Source organism: Salvelinus fontinalis, unplaced genomic scaffold (assembly GCF_029448725.1).
Source record: "Salvelinus fontinalis isolate EN_2023a unplaced genomic scaffold, ASM2944872v1 scaffold_2318, whole genome shotgun sequence".
Classification (NCBI taxonomy): domain Eukaryota; kingdom Metazoa; phylum Chordata; class Actinopteri; order Salmoniformes; family Salmonidae; genus Salvelinus; species Salvelinus fontinalis.
This window is the reverse complement of record NW_026602527.1, coordinates 1-15,545: the sequence shown is the minus strand read 5'-3', so window position 1 is coordinate 15,545 and position 15,545 is coordinate 1. Positions and strand designations below refer to the sequence as shown.

Genomic DNA, 15,545 nt, shown 5'->3' with positions numbered 1-15,545 from the left:
AGCGGCCGGTTAGCTCAGTTGGTTAGAGCGTGGTGCTAATAACGCCAAGGTCGTGGGTTCGATCCCCGTACTGGCCATGAGGTACATTTTGAGTGTCAAAATCAGGAGTCACTTGCATGTGTATGGTCAAGTGTGCCACATAATTAATATTAGTGACGTGCCGAAATAGCTCAGTTGGGAGAGCGTTAGACTGAAGATCTAAAGGTCCCTGGTTCGATCCCGGGTTTCGGCATTAGTTGTCGTTCAATCTTTATCCTCTGCTTTGCCTACAAGGAAACTTCGCACAGCTTTTTTTGTGGGCATCAATTGTGTGTGCCTACAGCTCCTCGGAAAGTTAGTCGTGTCATTCTTTTACATCCGACATTGTGACATCAGTGTTACATGAAAGTTGCTTTTCATTGTTACATGACAGTTGGTTGTTGTTAGACAAAGCTGCATGAAGTGTGAACTGGAACGTTCTTGGATCCACAACAAAATGTGTTATTTTGGAGAATGTGGGCATCGATCCCACTACCTCTCGCATGCTAAGCAAGCACTCTACCATTTGAGCTAATTCCCCATCCTTGTTAATTTGCCACAAGCAGCAACCAAGAGGGTCTAGTCTTGTCAGGCTATACTGTTGGTGTACTTGTTAGTTCTTGCGCCAGCACTGGCCGAGGCTCTGTGCATCCTAAAAATGTCGCTTCGTAGCAAGCGGCCGGTTAGCTCAGTTGGTTAGAGCGTGGTGCTAATAACGCCAGTTCTATCTTTATCCTCTGCTTTGGCTTCAAGGAAACTTCCCACAGCTTTGTTTGTGGTCATCAACTGTGTGTGCCTACTGCTCCTCTGAAAGTTAGTGAGGTCATTCTTTTTCATCCGACATTGTGACATCAGTGTTACATGAAAGTTGCTTGTCGTTGTTACATGACAGTAGGTTGTTGTTAGACAAAGCTGCATGAAGTGTGAACTGGAAGGTTCTTGGATCCACAACATAATGTGTTATTTTTGAGAATGTGGGCAATGATCCCACTACCTCTCGCATGCTAAGCAAGCACTCTACCATTTGAGCTAATTCCCCATCCTTGTTGATTTGCCACAAGGAGCAACCAAGAGGGTCTAGTCTTGTCAGGCTATACTGTTGGTGTACTTGTTAGTTCTTGCGCCAGCACTGGCCGAGGCTCTGTGCATCCTAAAAATGTCGCTTCGTAGCAAGCGGCCGGTTAGCTCAGTTGGTTAGAGCGTGGTGCTAATAACGCCAGTTCTATCTTTATCCTCTGCTTTGGCTTCAAGGAAACTTCCCACAGCTTTGTTTGTGGTCATCAACTGTGTGTGCCTACTGCTCCTCTGAAAGTTAGTGAGGTCATTCTTTTTCATCCGACATTGTGACATCAGTGTTACATGAAAGTTGCTTGTCGTTGTTACATGACAGTAGGTTGTTGTTAGACAAAGCTGCATGAAGTGTGAACTGGAAGGTTCTTGGATCCACAACATAATGTGTTATTTTTGAGAATGTGGGCAATGATCCCACTACCTCTCGCATGCTAAGCAAGCACTCTACCATTTGAGCTAATTCCCCATCCTTGTTGATTTGCCACAAGGAGCAACCAAGAGGGTCTAGTCTTGTCAGGCTATACTGTTGGTGTACTTGTTAGTTCTTGCGCCAGCACTGGCCGAGGCTCTGTGCATCCTAAAAATGTCGGTTCGTAGCAAGCGGCCGGTTAGCTCAGTTGGTTAGAGCGTGGTGCTAAAAACGCCAAGGTCGTGGGTTCGATCCCCGTACTGGCCATGAGGTACATTTTGAGTGTCAAAATCAGGAGTCACTTGCATGTGTATGGTCAAGTGTGCCACATAATTACTATTAGTGACGTGCCGAAATAGCTCAGTTGGGAGCGCGTTAGACTGAAGATCTAAAGGTCCCTGGTTCGATCCCGGGTTTCGGCATTAGTTGTCGTTCAATCTTTATCCTCTGCTTTGCCTACAAGGAAACTTCGCACAGCTTTTTTTGTGGGCATCAATTGTGTGTGCCTACAGCTCCTCGGAAAGTTAGTCGTGTCATTCTTTTACATCCGACATTGTGACATCAGTGTTACATGAAAGTTGCTTTTCATTGTTACATGACAGTTGGTTGTTGTTAGACAAAGCTGCATGAAGTGTGAACTGGAACGTTCTTGGATCCACAACAAAATGTGTTATTTTGGAGAATGTGGGCATCGATCCCACTACCTCTCGCATGCTAAGCAAGCACTCTACCATTTGAGCTAATTCCCCATCCTTGTTAATTTGCCACAAGCAGCAACCAAGAGGGTCTAGTCTTGTCAGGCTATACTGTTGGTGTACTTGTTAGTTCTTGCGCCAGCACTGGCCGAGGCTCTGTGCATCCTAAAAATGTCGCTTCGTAGCAAGCGGCCGGTTAGCTCAGTTGGTTAGAGCGTGGTGCTAATAACGCCAGTTCTATCTTTATCCTCTGCTTTGGCTTCAAGGAAACTTCCCACAGCTTTGTTTGTGGTCATCAACTGTGTGTGCCTACTGCTCCTCTGAAAGTTAGTGAGGTCATTCTTTTTCATCCGACATTGTGACATCAGTGTTACATGAAAGTTGCTTGTCGTTGTTACATGACAGTAGGTTGTTGTTAGACAAAGCTGCATGAAGTGTGAACTGGAAGGTTCTTGGATCCACAACATAATGTGTTATTTTTGAGAATGTGGGCAATGATCCCACTACCTCTCGCATGCTAAGCAAGCACTCTACCATTTGAGCTAATTCCCCATCCTTGTTGATTTGCCACAAGGAGCAACCAAGAGGGTCTAGTCTTGTCAGGCTATACTGTTGGTGTACTTGTTAGTTCTTGCGCCAGCACTGGCTGAGGCTCTGTGCATCCTAAAAATGTCTCTTCGTAGTAACCGGCCGGTTAGCTCAGTTGGTTAGAGCGTGGTGCTAATAACGCCAAGGTCGTAGGTTCGATCCCTGTACTGGCCATGAGGTACATTTTGAGTGTCAAAATCATGAGTCACTTGCATGTGAATGGTCAAGTGTGCCACATAATTAAAACTAGTGACGTGCCGAAATAGCTCAGTTGGGAGAGCGTTAGACTGAAGATCTAAAGGTCCCTGGTTCGATCCCGGGTTTCGGCATTAGTTGTCGTTCAATCTTTATCCTCTGCTTTGCCTACAAGGAAACTTCGCACAGCTTTTTTTGTGGGCATCAATTGTGTGTGCCTACAGCTCCTCGGAAAGTTAGTCGTGTCATTCTTTTACATCCGACATTGTGACATCAGTGTTACATGAAAGTTGCTTTTCATTGTTACATGACAGTTGGTTGTTGTTAGACAAAGCTGCATGAAGTGTGAACTGGAACGTTCTTGGATCCACAACAAAATGTGTTATTTTGGAGAATGTGGGCATCGATCCCACTACCTCTCGCATGCTAAGCAAGCACTCTACCATTTGAGCTAATTCCCCATCCTTGTTAATTTGCCACAAGCAGCAACCAAGAGGGTCTAGTCTTGTCAGGCTATACTGTTGGTGTACTTGTTAGTTCTTGCGCCAGCACTGGCCGAGGCTCTGTGCATCCTAAAAATGTCGCTTCGTAGCAAGTGGCCGGTTAGCTCAGTTGGTTAGAGCGTGGTGCTAATAACGCCAGTTCTATCTTTATCCTCTGCTTTGGCTTCAAGGAAACTTCCCACAGCTTAGTTTGTGGTCATCAACTGTGTGTGCCTACTGCTCCTCTGAAAGTTAGTGAGGTCATTCTTTTTCATCCGACATTGTGACATCAGTGTTACATGAAAGTTGCTTGTCGTTGTTACATGACAGTAGGTTGTTGTTAGACAAAGCTGCATGAAGTGTGAACTGGAACGTTCTTGGATCCACAACAAAATGTGTTATTTTGGAGAATGTGGGCATCGTTCCCACTACCTCTCGCATGCTAAGCAAGCACTCTACCATTTGAGCTAATTCCCCATCCTTGTTAATTTGCCACAAGCAGCAACCAAGAGGGTCTAGTCTTGTCAGGCTATACTGTTGGTGTACTTGTTAGTTCTTGCGCCAGCACTGGCCGAGGCTCTGTGCATCCTAAAAATGTCGGTTAGTAGCAAGCGGCCGGTTAGCTCAGTTGGTTAGAGCGCGTTGCTAATAACGCCAGTTCTATCTTTATCCTCTGCTTTGGCTTCAAGGAAACTTCCCACAGCTTTGTTTGTGGTCATCAACTGTGTGTGCCTACTGCTCCTCTGAAAGTTAGTGAGGTCATTCTTTTTCATCCGACATTGTGACATCAGTGTTACATGAAAGTTGCTTGTCGTTGTTACATGACAGTAGGTTGTTGTTAGACAAAGCTGCATGAAGTGTGAACTGGAAGGTTCTTGGATCCACAACATAATGTGTTATTTTTGAGAATGTGGGCAATGATCCCACTACCTCTCGCATGCTAAGCAAGCACTCTACCATTTGAGCTAATTCCCCATCCTTGTTGATTTGCCACAAGGAGCAACCAAGAGGGTCTAGTCTTGTCAGGCTATACTGTTGGTGTACTTGTTAGTTCTTGCGCCAGCACTGGCTGAGGCTCTGTGCATCCTAAAAATGTCTCTTCGTAGTAACCGGCCGGTTAGCTCATTTGGTTAGAGCTTGGTGCTAATAACGCCAAGGTCGTAGGTTCGATCCCTGTACTGGCCATGAGGTACATTTTGAGTGTCAAAATCATGAGTCACTTGCATGTGAATGGTCAAGTGTGCCACATAATTAAAACTAGTGACGTGCCGAAATAGCTCAGTTGGGAGAGCGTTAGACTGAAGATCTAAAGGTCCCTGGTTCGATCCCGGGTTTCGGCATTAGTTGTCGTTCAATCTTTATCCTCTGCTTTGCCTACAAGGAAACTTCGCACAGCTTTTTTTGTGGGCATCAATTGTGTGTGCCTACAGCTCCTCGGAAAGTTAGTCGTGTCATTCTTTTACATCCGACATTGTGACATCAGTGTTACATGAAAGTTGCTTTTCATTGTTACATGACAGTTGGTTGTTGTTAGACAAAGCTGCATGAAGTGTGAACTGGAACGTTCTTGGATCCACAACAAAATGTGTTATTTTGGAGAATGTGGGCATCGATCCCACTACCTCTCGCATGCTAAGCAAGCACTCTACCATTTGAGCTAATTCCCCATCCTTGTTAATTTGCCACAAGCAGCAACCAAGAGGGTCTAGTCTTGTCAGGCTATACTGTTGGTGTACTTGTTAGTTCTTGCGCCAGCACTGGCCGAGGCTCTGTGCATCCTAAAAATGTCGCTTCGTAGCAAGTGGCCGGTTAGCTCAGTTGGTTAGAGCGTGGTGCTAATAACGCCAGTTCTATCTTTATCCTCTGCTTTGGCTTCAAGGAAACTTCCCACAGCTTAGTTTGTGGTCATCAACTGTGTGTGCCTACTGCTCCTCTGAAAGTTAGTGAGGTCATTCTTTTTCATCCGACATTGTGACATCAGTATTACATGAAAGTTGCTTGTCGTTGTTACATGACAGTAGGTTGTTGTTAGACAAAGCTGCATGAAGTGTGAACTGGAACGTTCTTGGATCCACAACAAAATGTGTTATTTTGGAGAATGTGGGCATCGATCCCACTACCTCTCGCATGCTAAGCAAGCACTCTACCATTTGAGCTAATTCCCCATCCTTGTTAATTTGCCACAAGCAGCAACCAAGAGGGTCTAGTCTTGTCAGGCTATACTGTTGGTGTACTTGTTAGTTCTTGCGCCAGCACTGGCCGAGGCTCTGTGCATCCTAAAAATGTCGCTTCGTAGCAAGTGGCCGGTTAGCTCAGTTGGTTAGAGCGTGGTGCTAATAACGCCAGTTCTATCTTTATCCTCTGCTTTGGCTTCAAGGAAACTTCCCACAGCTTAGTTTGTGGTCATCAACTGTGTGTGCCTACTGCTCCTCTGAAAGTTAGTGAGGTCATTCTTTTTCATCCGACATTGTGACATCAGTGTTACATGAAAGTTGCTTGTCGTTGTTACATGACAGTAGGTTGTTGTTAGACAAAGCTGCATGAAGTGTGAACTGGAACGTTCTTGGATCCACAACAAAATGTGTTATTTTGGAGAATGTGGGCATCGTTCCCACTACCTCTCGCATGCTAAGCAAGCACTCTACCATTTGAGCTAATTCCCCATCCTTGTTAATTTGCCACAAGCAGCAACCAAGAGGGTCTAGTCTTGTCAGGCTATACTGTTGGTGTACTTGTTAGTTCTTGCGCCAGCACTGGCCGAGGCTCTGTGCATCCTAAAAATGTCGGTTAGTAGCAAGCGGCCGGTTAGCTCAGTTGGTTAGAGCGTGGTGCTAATAACGCCAAGGTCGTGGGTTCGATCCCCGTACTGGCCATGAGGTACATTTTGAGTGTCAAAATCAGGAGTCACTTGCATGTGTATGGTCAAGTGTGCCACATAATTAATATTAGTGACGTGCCGAAATAGCTCAGTTGGGAGAGCGTTAGACTGAAGATCTAAAGGTCCCTGGTTCGATCCCGGGTTTCGGCATTAGTTGTCGTTCAATCTTTATCCTCTGCTTTGCCTACAAGGAAACTTCGCACAGCTTTTTTTGTGGGCATCAATTGTGTGTGCCTACAGCTCCTCGGAAAGTTAGTCGTGTCATTCTTTTACATCCGACATTGTGACATCAGTGTTACATGAAAGTTGCTTTTCATTGTTACATGACAGTTGGTTGTTGTTAGACAAAGCTGCATGAAGTGTGAACTGGAACGTTCTTGGATCCACAACAAAATGTGTTATTTTGGAGAATGTGGGCATCGATCCCACTACCTCTCGCATGCTAAGCAAGCACTCTACCATTTGAGCTAATTCCCCATCCTTGTTAATTTGCCACAAGCAGCAACCAAGAGGGTCTAGTCTTGTCAGGCTATACTGTTGGTGTACTTGTTAGTTCTTGCGCCAGCACTGGCCGAGGCTCTGTGCATCCTAAAAATGTCGCTTCGTAGCAAGCGGCCGGTTAGCTCAGTTGGTTAGAGCGTGGTGCTAATAACGCCAGTTCTATCTTTATCCTCTGCTTTGGCTTCAAGGAAACTTCCCACAGCTTTGTTTGTGGTCATCAACTGTGTGTGCCTACTGCTCCTCTGAAAGTTAGTGAGGTCATTCTTTTTCATCCGACATTGTGACATCAGTGTTACATGAAAGTTGCTTGTCGTTGTTACATGACAGTAGGTTGTTGTTAGACAAAGCTGCATGAAGTGTGAACTGGAAGGTTCTTGGATCCACAACATAATGTGTTATTTTTGAGAATGTGGGCAATGATCCCACTACCTCTCGCATGCTAAGCAAGCACTCTACCATTTGAGCTAATTCCCCATCCTTGTTGATTTGCCACAAGGAGCAACCAAGAGGGTCTAGTCTTGTCAGGCTATACTGTTGGTGTACTTGTTAGTTCTTGCGCCAGCACTGGCTGAGGCTCTGTGCATCCTAAAAATGTCTCTTCGTAGTAACCGGCCGGTTAGCTCAGTTGGTTAGAGCGTGGTGCTAATAACGCCAAGGTCGTAGGTTCGATCCCTGTACTGGCCATGAGGTACATTTTGAGTGTCAAAATCATGAGTCACTTGCATGTGAATGGTCAAGTGTGCCACATAATTAAAACTAGTGACGTGCCGAAATAGCTCAGTTGGGAGAGCGTTAGACTGAAGATCTAAAGGTCCCTGGTTCGATCCCGGGTTTCGGCATTAGTTGTCGTTCAATCTTTATCCTCTGCTTTGCCTACAAGGAAACTTCGCACAGCTTTTTTTGTGGGCATCAATTGTGTGTGCCTACAGCTCCTCGGAAAGTTAGTCGTGTCATTCTTTTACATCCGACATTGTGACATCAGTGTTACATGAAAGTTGCTTTTCATTGTTACATGACAGTTGGTTGTTGTTAGACAAAGCTGCATGAAGTGTGAACTGGAACGTTCTTGGATCCACAACAAAATGTGTTATTTTGGAGAATGTGGGCATCGATCCCACTACCTCTCGCATGCTAAGCAAGCACTCTACCATTTGAGCTAATTCCCCATCCTTGTTAATTTGCCACAAGCAGCAACCAAGAGGGTCTAGTCTTGTCAGGCTATACTGTTGGTGTACTTGTTAGTTCTTGCGCCAGCACTGGCCGAGGCTCTGTGCATCCTAAAAATGTCGCTTCGTAGCAAGTGGCCGGTTAGCTCAGTTGGTTAGAGCGTGGTGCTAATAACGCCAGTTCTATCTTTATCCTCTGCTTTGGCTTCAAGGAAACTTCCCACAGCTTAGTTTGTGGTCATCAACTGTGTGTGCCTACTGCTCCTCTGAAAGTTAGTGAGGTCATTCTTTTTCATCCGACATTGTGACATCAGTGTTACATGAAAGTTGCTTGTCGTTGTTACATGACAGTAGGTTGTTGTTAGACAAAGCTGCATGAAGTGTGAACTGGAACGTTCTTGGATCCACAACAAAATGTGTTATTTTGGAGAATGTGGGCATCGATCCCACTACCTCTCGCATGCTAAGCAAGCACTCTACCATTTGAGCTAATTCCCCATCCTTGTTAATTTGCCACAAGCAGCAACCAAGAGGGTCTAGTCTTGTCAGGCTATACTGTTGGTGTACTTGTTAGTTCTTGCGCCAGCACTGGCCGAGGCTCTGTGCATCCTAAAAATGTCGCTTCGTAGCAAGCGGCCGGTTAGCTCAGTTGGTTAGAGCGTGGTGCTAATAACGCCAGTTCTATCTTTATCCTCTGCTTTGGCTTCAAGGAAACTTCCCACAGCTTTGTTTGTGGTCATCAACTGTGTGTGCCTACTGCTCCTCTGAAAGTTAGTGAGGTCATTCTTTTTCATCCGACATTGTGACATCAGTGTTACATGAAAGTTGCTTGTCGTTGTTACATGACAGTAGGTTGTTGTTAGACAAAGCTGCATGAAGTGTGAACTGGAAGGTTCTTGGATCCACAACATAATGTGTTATTTTTGAGAATGTGGGCAATGATCCCACTACCTCTCGCATGCTAAGCAAGCACTCTACCATTTGAGCTAATTCCCCATCCTTGTTGATTTGCCACAAGGAGCAACCAAGAGGGTCTAGTCTTGTCAGGCTATACTGTTGGTGTACTTGTTAGTTCTTGCGCCAGCACTGGCCGAGGCTCTGTGCATCCTAAAAATGTCGGTTCGTAGCAAGCGGCCGGTTAGCTCAGTTGGTTAGAGCGTGGTGCTAATAACGCCAAGGTCGTGGGTTCGATCCCCGTACTGGCCATGAGGTTCATTTTGAGTGTCAAAATCAGGAGTCACTTGCATGTGTATGGTCAAGTGTGCCACATAATTCATATTAGTGACGTGCCGAAATAGCTCAGTTGGGAGAGCGTTAGACTGAAGATCTAAAGGTCCCTGGTTCGATCCCGGGTTTCGGCATTAGTTGTCGTTCAATCTTTATCCTCTGCTTTGCCTACAAGGAAACTTCGCACAGCTTTTTTTGTGGGCATCAATTGTGTGTGCCTACAGCTCCTCGGAAAGTTAGTCGTGTCATTCTTTTACATCCGACATTGTGACATCAGTGTTACATGAAAGTTGCTTTTCATTGTTACATGACAGTTGGTTGTTGTTAGACAAAGCTGCATGAAGTGTGAACTGGAACGTTCTTGGATCCACAACAAAATGTGTTATTTTGGAGAATGTGGGCATCGATCCCACTACCTCTCGCATGCTAAGCAAGCACTCTACCATTTGAGCTAATTCCCCATCCTTGTTAATTTGCCACAAGCAGCAACCAAGAGGGTCTAGTCTTGTCAGGCTATACTGTTGGTGTACTTGTTAGTTCTTGCGCCAGCACTGGCCGAGGCTCTGTGCATCCTAAAAATGTCGCTTCGTAGCAAGTGGCCGGTTAGCTCAGTTGGTTAGAGCGTGGTGCTAATAACGCCAGTTCTATCTTTATCCTCTGCTTTGGCTTCAAGGAAACTTCCCACAGCTTAGTTTGTGGTCATCAACTGTGTGTGCCTACTGCTCCTCTGAAAGTTAGTGAGGTCATTCTTTTTCATCCGACATTGTGACATCAGTGTTACATGAAAGTTGCTTGTCGTTGTTACATGACAGTAGGTTGTTGTTAGACAAAGCTGCATGAAGTGTGAACTGGAACGTTCTTGGATCCACAACAAAATGTGTTATTTTGGAGAATGTGGGCATCGATCCCACTACCTCTCGCATGCTAAGCAAGCACTCTACCATTTGAGCTAATTCCCCATCCTTGTTAATTTGCCACAAGCAGCAACCAAGAGGGTCTAGTCTTGTCAGGCTATACTGTTGGTGTACTTGTTAGTTCTTGCGCCAGCACTGGCCGAGGCTCTGTGCATCCTAAAAATGTCGCTTCGTAGCAAGCTGCCGGTTAGCTCAGTTGGTTAGAGCGTGGTGCTAATAACGCCAGTTCTATCTTTATCCTCTGCTTTGGCTTCAAGGAAACTTCCCACAGCTTTGTTTGTGGTCATCAACTGTGTGTGCCTACTGCTCCTCTGAAAGTTAGTGAGGTCATTCTTTTTCATCCGACATTGTGACATCAGTGTTACATGAAAGTTGCTTGTCGTTGTTACATGACAGTAGGTTGTTGTTAGACAAAGCTGCATGAAGTGTGAACTGGAAGGTTCTTGGATCCACAACATAATGTGTTATTTTTGAGAATGTGGGCAATGATCCCACTACCTCTCGCATGCTAAGCAAGCACTCTACCATTTGAGCTAATTCCCCATCCTTGTTGATTTGCCACAAGGAGCAACCAAGAGGGTCTAGTCTTGTCAGGCTATACTGTTGGTGTACTTGTTAGTTCTTGCGCCAGCACTGGCTGAGGCTCTGTGCATCCTAAAAATGTCTCTTCGTAGTAACCGGCCGGTTAGCTCAGTTGGTTAGAGCGTGGTGCTAATAACGCCAAGGTCGTAGGTTCGATCCCTGTACTGGCCATGAGGTACATTTTGAGTGTCAAAATCATGAGTCACTTGCATGTGAATGGTCAAGTGTGCCACATAATTAAAACTAGTGACGTGCCGAAATAGCTCAGTTGGGAGAGCGTTAGACTGAAGATCTAAAGGTCCCTGGTTCGATCCCGGGTTTCGGCATTAGTTGTCGTTCAATCTTTATCCTCTGCTTTGCCTACAAGGAAACTTCGCACAGCTTTTTTTGTGGGCATCAATTGTGTGTGCCTACAGCTCCTCGGAAAGTTAGTCGTGTCATTCTTTTACATCCGACATTGTGACATCAGTGTTACATGAAAGTTGCTTTTCATTGTTACATGACAGTTGGTTGTTGTTAGACAAAGCTGCATGAAGTGTGAACTGGAACGTTCTTGGATCCACAACAAAATGTGTTATTTTGGAGAATGTGGGCATCGATCCCACTACCTCTCGCATGCTAAGCAAGCACTCTACCATTTGAGCTAATTCCCCATCCTTGTTAATTTGCCACAAGCAGCAACCAAGAGGGTCTAGTCTTGTCAGGCTATACTGTTGGTGTACTTGTTAGTTCTTGCGCCAGCACTGGCCGAGGCTCTGTGCATCCTAAAAATGTCGCTTCGTAGCAAGTGGCCGGTTAGCTCAGTTGGTTAGAGCGTGGTGCTAATAACGCCAGTTCTATCTTTATCCTCTGCTTTGGCTTCAAGGAAACTTCCCACAGCTTAGTTTGTGGTCATCAACTGTGTGTGCCTACTGCTCCTCTGAAAGTTAGTGAGGTCATTCTTTTTCATCCGACATTGTGACATCAGTGTTACATGAAAGTTGCTTGTCGTTGTTACATGACAGTAGGTTGTTGTTAGACAAAGCTGCATGAAGTGTGAACTGGAACGTTCTTGGATCCACAACAAAATGTGTTATTTTGGAGAATGTGGGCATCGATCCCACTACCTCTCGCATGCTAAGCAAGCACTCTACCATTTGAGCTAATTCCCCATCCTTGTTAATTTGCCACAAGCAGCAACCAAGAGGGTCTAGTCTTGTCAGGCTATACTGTTGGTGTACTTGTTAGTTCTTGCGCCAGCACTGGCCGAGGCTCTGTGCATCCTAAAAATGTCGCTTCGTAGCAAGCGGCCGGTTAGCTCAGTTGGTTAGAGCGTGGTGCTAATAACGCCAGTTCTATCTTTATCCTCTGCTTTGGCTTCAAGGAAACTTCCCACAGCTTTGTTTGTGGTCATCAACTGTGTGTGCCTACTGCTCCTCTGAAAGTTAGTGAGGTCATTCTTTTTCATCCGACATTGTGACATCAGTGTTACATGAAAGTTGCTTGTCGTTGTTACATGACAGTAGGTTGTTGTTAGACAAAGCTGCATGAAGTGTGAACTGGAAGGTTCTTGGATCCACAACATAATGTGTTATTTTTGAGAATGTGGGCAATGATCCCACTACCTCTCGCATGCTAAGCAAGCACTCTACCATTTGAGCTAATTCCCCATCCTTGTTGATTTGCCACAAGGAGCAACCAAGAGGGTCTAGTCTTGTCAGGCTATACTGTTGGTGTACTTGTTAGTTCTTGCGCCAGCACTGGCTGAGGCTCTGTGCATCCTAAAAATGTCTCTTCGTAGTAACCGGCCGGTTAGCTCAGTTGGTTAGAGCGTGGTGCTAATAACGCCAAGGTCGTAGGTTCGATCCCTGTACTGGCCATGAGGTACATTTTGAGTGTCAAAATCATGAGTCACTTGCATGTGAATGGTCAAGTGTGCCACATAATTAAAACTAGTGACGTGCCGAAATAGCTCAGTTGGGAGAGCGTTAGACTGAAGATCTAAAGGTCCCTGGTTCGATCCCGGGTTTCGGCATTAGTTGTCGTTCAATCTTTATCCTCTGCTTTGCCTACAAGGAAACTTCGCACAGCTTTTTTTGTGGGCATCAATTGTGTGTGCCTACAGCTCCTCGGAAAGTTAGTCGTGTCATTCTTTTACATCCGACATTGTGACATCAGTGTTACATGAAAGTTGCTTTTCATTGTTACATGACAGTTGGTTGTTGTTAGACAAAGCTGCATGAAGTGTGAACTGGAACGTTCTTGGATCCACAACAAAATGTGTTATTTTGGAGAATGTGGGCATCGATCCCACTACCTCTCGCATGCTAAGCAAGCACTCTACCATTTGAGCTAATTCCCCATCCTTGTTAATTTGCCACAAGCAGCAACCAAGAGGGTCTAGTCTTGTCAGGCTATACTGTTGGTGTACTTGTTAGTTCTTGCGCCAGCACTGGCCGAGGCTCTGTGCATCCTAAAAATGTCGCTTCGTAGCAAGTGGCCGGTTAGCTCAGTTGGTTAGAGCGTGGTGCTAATAACGCCAGTTCTATCTTTATCCTCTGCTTTGGCTTCAAGGAAACTTCCCACAGCTTAGTTTGTGGTCATCAACTGTGTGTGCCTACTGCTCCTCTGAAAGTTAGTGAGGTCATTCTTTTTCATCCGACATTGTGACATCAGTGTTACATGAAAGTTGCTTGTCGTTGTTACATGACAGTAGGTTGTTGTTAGACAAAGCTGCATGAAGTGTGAACTGGAACGTTCTTGGATCCACAACAAAATGTGTTATTTTGGAGAATGTGGGCATCGATCCCACTACCTCTCGCATGCTAAGCAAGCACTCTACCATTTGAGCTAATTCCCCATCCTTGTTAATTTGCCACAAGCAGCAACCAAGAGGGTCTAGTCTTGTCAGGCTATACTGTTGGTGTACTTGTTAGTTCTTGCGCCAGCACTGGCCGAGGCTCTGTGCATCCTAAAAATGTCGCTTCGTAGCAAGCGGCCGGTTAGCTCAGTTGGTTAGAGCGTGGTGCTAATAACGCCAGTTCTATCTTTATCCTCTGCTTTGGCTTCAAGGAAACTTCCCACAGCTTTGTTTGTGGTCATCAACTGTGTGTGCCTACTGCTCCTCTGAAAGTTAGTGAGGTCATTCTTTTTCATCCGACATTGTGACATCAGTGTTACATGAAAGTTGCTTGTCGTTGTTACATGACAGTAGGTTGTTGTTAGACAAAGCTGCATGAAGTGTGAACTGGAAGGTTCTTGGATCCACAACATAATGTGTTATTTTTGAGAATGTGGGCAATGATCCCACTACCTCTCGCATGCTAAGCAAGCACTCTACCATTTGAGCTAATTCCCCATCCTTGTTAATTTGCCACAAGCAGCAACCAAGAGGGTCTAGTCTTGTCAGGCTATACTGTTGGTGTACTTGTTAGTTCTTGCGCCAGCACTGGCCGAGGCTCTGTGCATCCTAAAAATGTCGGTTCGTAGCAAGCGGCCGGTTAGCTCAGTTGGTTAGAGCGTGGTGCTAATAACGCCAAGGTCGTGGGTTCGATCCCCGTACTGGCCATGAGGTTCATTTTGAGTGTCAAAATCAGGAGTCACTTGCATGTGTATGGTCAAGTGTGCCACATAATTAATATTAGTGACGTGCCGAAATAGCTCAGTTGGGAGAGCGTTAGACTGAAGATCTAAAGGTCCCTGGTTCGATCCCGGGTTTCGGCATTAGTTGTCGTTCAATCTTTATCCTCTGCTTTGCCTACAAGGAAACTTCGCACAGCTTTTTTTGTGGGCATCAATTGTGTGTGCCTACAGCTCCTCGGAAAGTTAGTCGTGTCATTCTTTTACATCCGACATTGTGACATCAGTGTTACATGAAAGTTGCTTTTCATTGTTACATGACAGTTGGTTGTTGTTAGACAAAGCTGCATGAAGTGTGAACTGGAACGTTCTTGGATCCACAACAAAATGTGTTATTTTGGAGAATGTGGGCATCGATCCCACTACCTCTCGCATGCTAAGCAAGCACTCTACCATTTGAGCTAATTCCCCATCCTTGTTAATTTGCCACAAGCAGCAACCAAGAGGGTCTAGTCTTGTCAGGCTATACTGTTGGTGTACTTGTTAGTTCTTGCGCCAGCACTGGCCGAGGCTCTGTGCATCCTAAAAATGTCGGTTCGTAGCAAGCGGCCGGTTAGCTCAGTTGGTTAGAGCGTGGTGCTAATAACGCCAGTTCTATCTTTATCCTCTGCTTTGGCTTCAAGGAAACTTCCCACAGCTTTGTTTGTGGTCATCAACTGTGTGTGCCTACTGCTCCTCTGAAAGTTAGTGAGGTCATTCTTTTTCATCCGACATTGTGACATCAGTGTTACATGAAAGTTGCTTGTCGTTGTTACATGACAGTAGGTTGTTGTTAGACAAAGCTGCATGAAGTGTGAACTGGAAGGTTCTTGGATCCACAACATAATGTGTTATTTTTGAGAATGTGGGCAATGATCCCACTACCTCTCGCATGCTAAGCAAGCACTCTACCATTTGAGCTAATTCCCCATCCTTGTTGATTTGCCACAAGGAGCAACCAAGAGGGTCTAGTCTTGTCAGGCTATACTGTTGGTGTACTTGTTAGTTCTTGCGCCAGCACTGGCCGAGGCTCTGTGCATCCTAAAAATGTCGGTTCGTAGCAAGCGTCCGGTTAGCTCAGTTGGTTAGAGCGTGGTGCTAATAATGCCAAGGTCGTGGGTTCGATCCCCGTACTGGCCATGAGGTACATTTTGAGTGTCAAAATCAGGAGTCACTTGCATGTGTATGGTCAAGTGTGCCACATAATTAATATTAGTGACGT

General features: G+C 45.4%; 18 non-coding genes across 18 annotated transcripts; all 18 read left to right on the top strand.

Moving 5' to 3' along the window:
• Positions 1–3: 3 nt before the first annotated feature.
• Positions 4–77, top strand: trnai-aau (transfer RNA isoleucine (anticodon AAU)). Its single transcript has one exon. It is a non-coding gene; the product is annotated as a tRNA-Ile (tRNA).
• Positions 78–159: 82 nt separating this feature from the next.
• On the top strand, positions 160–232 carry trnaf-gaa (transfer RNA phenylalanine (anticodon GAA)). Its single transcript has one exon. It is a non-coding gene; the product is annotated as a tRNA-Phe (tRNA).
• A 1,459-nt stretch (positions 233–1,691) lies between these two features.
• trnaf-aaa (transfer RNA phenylalanine (anticodon AAA)) lies at positions 1,692–1,765 on the top strand. Its single transcript has one exon. It is a non-coding gene; the product is annotated as a tRNA-Phe (tRNA).
• Positions 1,766–2,881: 1,116 nt separating this feature from the next.
• trnai-aau (transfer RNA isoleucine (anticodon AAU)) lies at positions 2,882–2,955 on the top strand. The gene has a single exon. It is a non-coding gene; the product is annotated as a tRNA-Ile (tRNA).
• Positions 2,956–3,037: 82 nt separating this feature from the next.
• On the top strand, positions 3,038–3,110 carry trnaf-gaa (transfer RNA phenylalanine (anticodon GAA)). The gene has a single exon. It is a non-coding gene; the product is annotated as a tRNA-Phe (tRNA).
• Positions 3,111–4,725: 1,615 nt separating this feature from the next.
• On the top strand, positions 4,726–4,798 carry trnaf-gaa (transfer RNA phenylalanine (anticodon GAA)). Its single transcript has one exon. It is a non-coding gene; the product is annotated as a tRNA-Phe (tRNA).
• A 1,459-nt stretch (positions 4,799–6,257) lies between these two features.
• On the top strand, positions 6,258–6,331 carry trnai-aau (transfer RNA isoleucine (anticodon AAU)). Its single transcript has one exon. It is a non-coding gene; the product is annotated as a tRNA-Ile (tRNA).
• An 82-nt stretch (positions 6,332–6,413) lies between these two features.
• trnaf-gaa (transfer RNA phenylalanine (anticodon GAA)) lies at positions 6,414–6,486 on the top strand. The gene has a single exon. It is a non-coding gene; the product is annotated as a tRNA-Phe (tRNA).
• A 961-nt stretch (positions 6,487–7,447) lies between these two features.
• trnai-aau (transfer RNA isoleucine (anticodon AAU)) lies at positions 7,448–7,521 on the top strand. The gene has a single exon. It is a non-coding gene; the product is annotated as a tRNA-Ile (tRNA).
• Positions 7,522–7,603: 82 nt separating this feature from the next.
• Positions 7,604–7,676, top strand: trnaf-gaa (transfer RNA phenylalanine (anticodon GAA)). The gene has a single exon. It is a non-coding gene; the product is annotated as a tRNA-Phe (tRNA).
• A 1,459-nt stretch (positions 7,677–9,135) lies between these two features.
• Positions 9,136–9,209, top strand: trnai-aau (transfer RNA isoleucine (anticodon AAU)). The gene has a single exon. It is a non-coding gene; the product is annotated as a tRNA-Ile (tRNA).
• An 82-nt stretch (positions 9,210–9,291) lies between these two features.
• Positions 9,292–9,364, top strand: trnaf-gaa (transfer RNA phenylalanine (anticodon GAA)). Its single transcript has one exon. It is a non-coding gene; the product is annotated as a tRNA-Phe (tRNA).
• A 1,459-nt stretch (positions 9,365–10,823) lies between these two features.
• On the top strand, positions 10,824–10,897 carry trnai-aau (transfer RNA isoleucine (anticodon AAU)). The gene has a single exon. It is a non-coding gene; the product is annotated as a tRNA-Ile (tRNA).
• Positions 10,898–10,979: 82 nt separating this feature from the next.
• trnaf-gaa (transfer RNA phenylalanine (anticodon GAA)) lies at positions 10,980–11,052 on the top strand. Its single transcript has one exon. It is a non-coding gene; the product is annotated as a tRNA-Phe (tRNA).
• Positions 11,053–12,511: 1,459 nt separating this feature from the next.
• On the top strand, positions 12,512–12,585 carry trnai-aau (transfer RNA isoleucine (anticodon AAU)). The gene has a single exon. It is a non-coding gene; the product is annotated as a tRNA-Ile (tRNA).
• Positions 12,586–12,667: 82 nt separating this feature from the next.
• Positions 12,668–12,740, top strand: trnaf-gaa (transfer RNA phenylalanine (anticodon GAA)). Its single transcript has one exon. It is a non-coding gene; the product is annotated as a tRNA-Phe (tRNA).
• A 1,459-nt stretch (positions 12,741–14,199) lies between these two features.
• trnai-aau (transfer RNA isoleucine (anticodon AAU)) lies at positions 14,200–14,273 on the top strand. The gene has a single exon. It is a non-coding gene; the product is annotated as a tRNA-Ile (tRNA).
• An 82-nt stretch (positions 14,274–14,355) lies between these two features.
• trnaf-gaa (transfer RNA phenylalanine (anticodon GAA)) lies at positions 14,356–14,428 on the top strand. Its single transcript has one exon. It is a non-coding gene; the product is annotated as a tRNA-Phe (tRNA).
• The last annotated feature ends 1,117 nt before the right edge of the window (positions 14,429–15,545 follow it).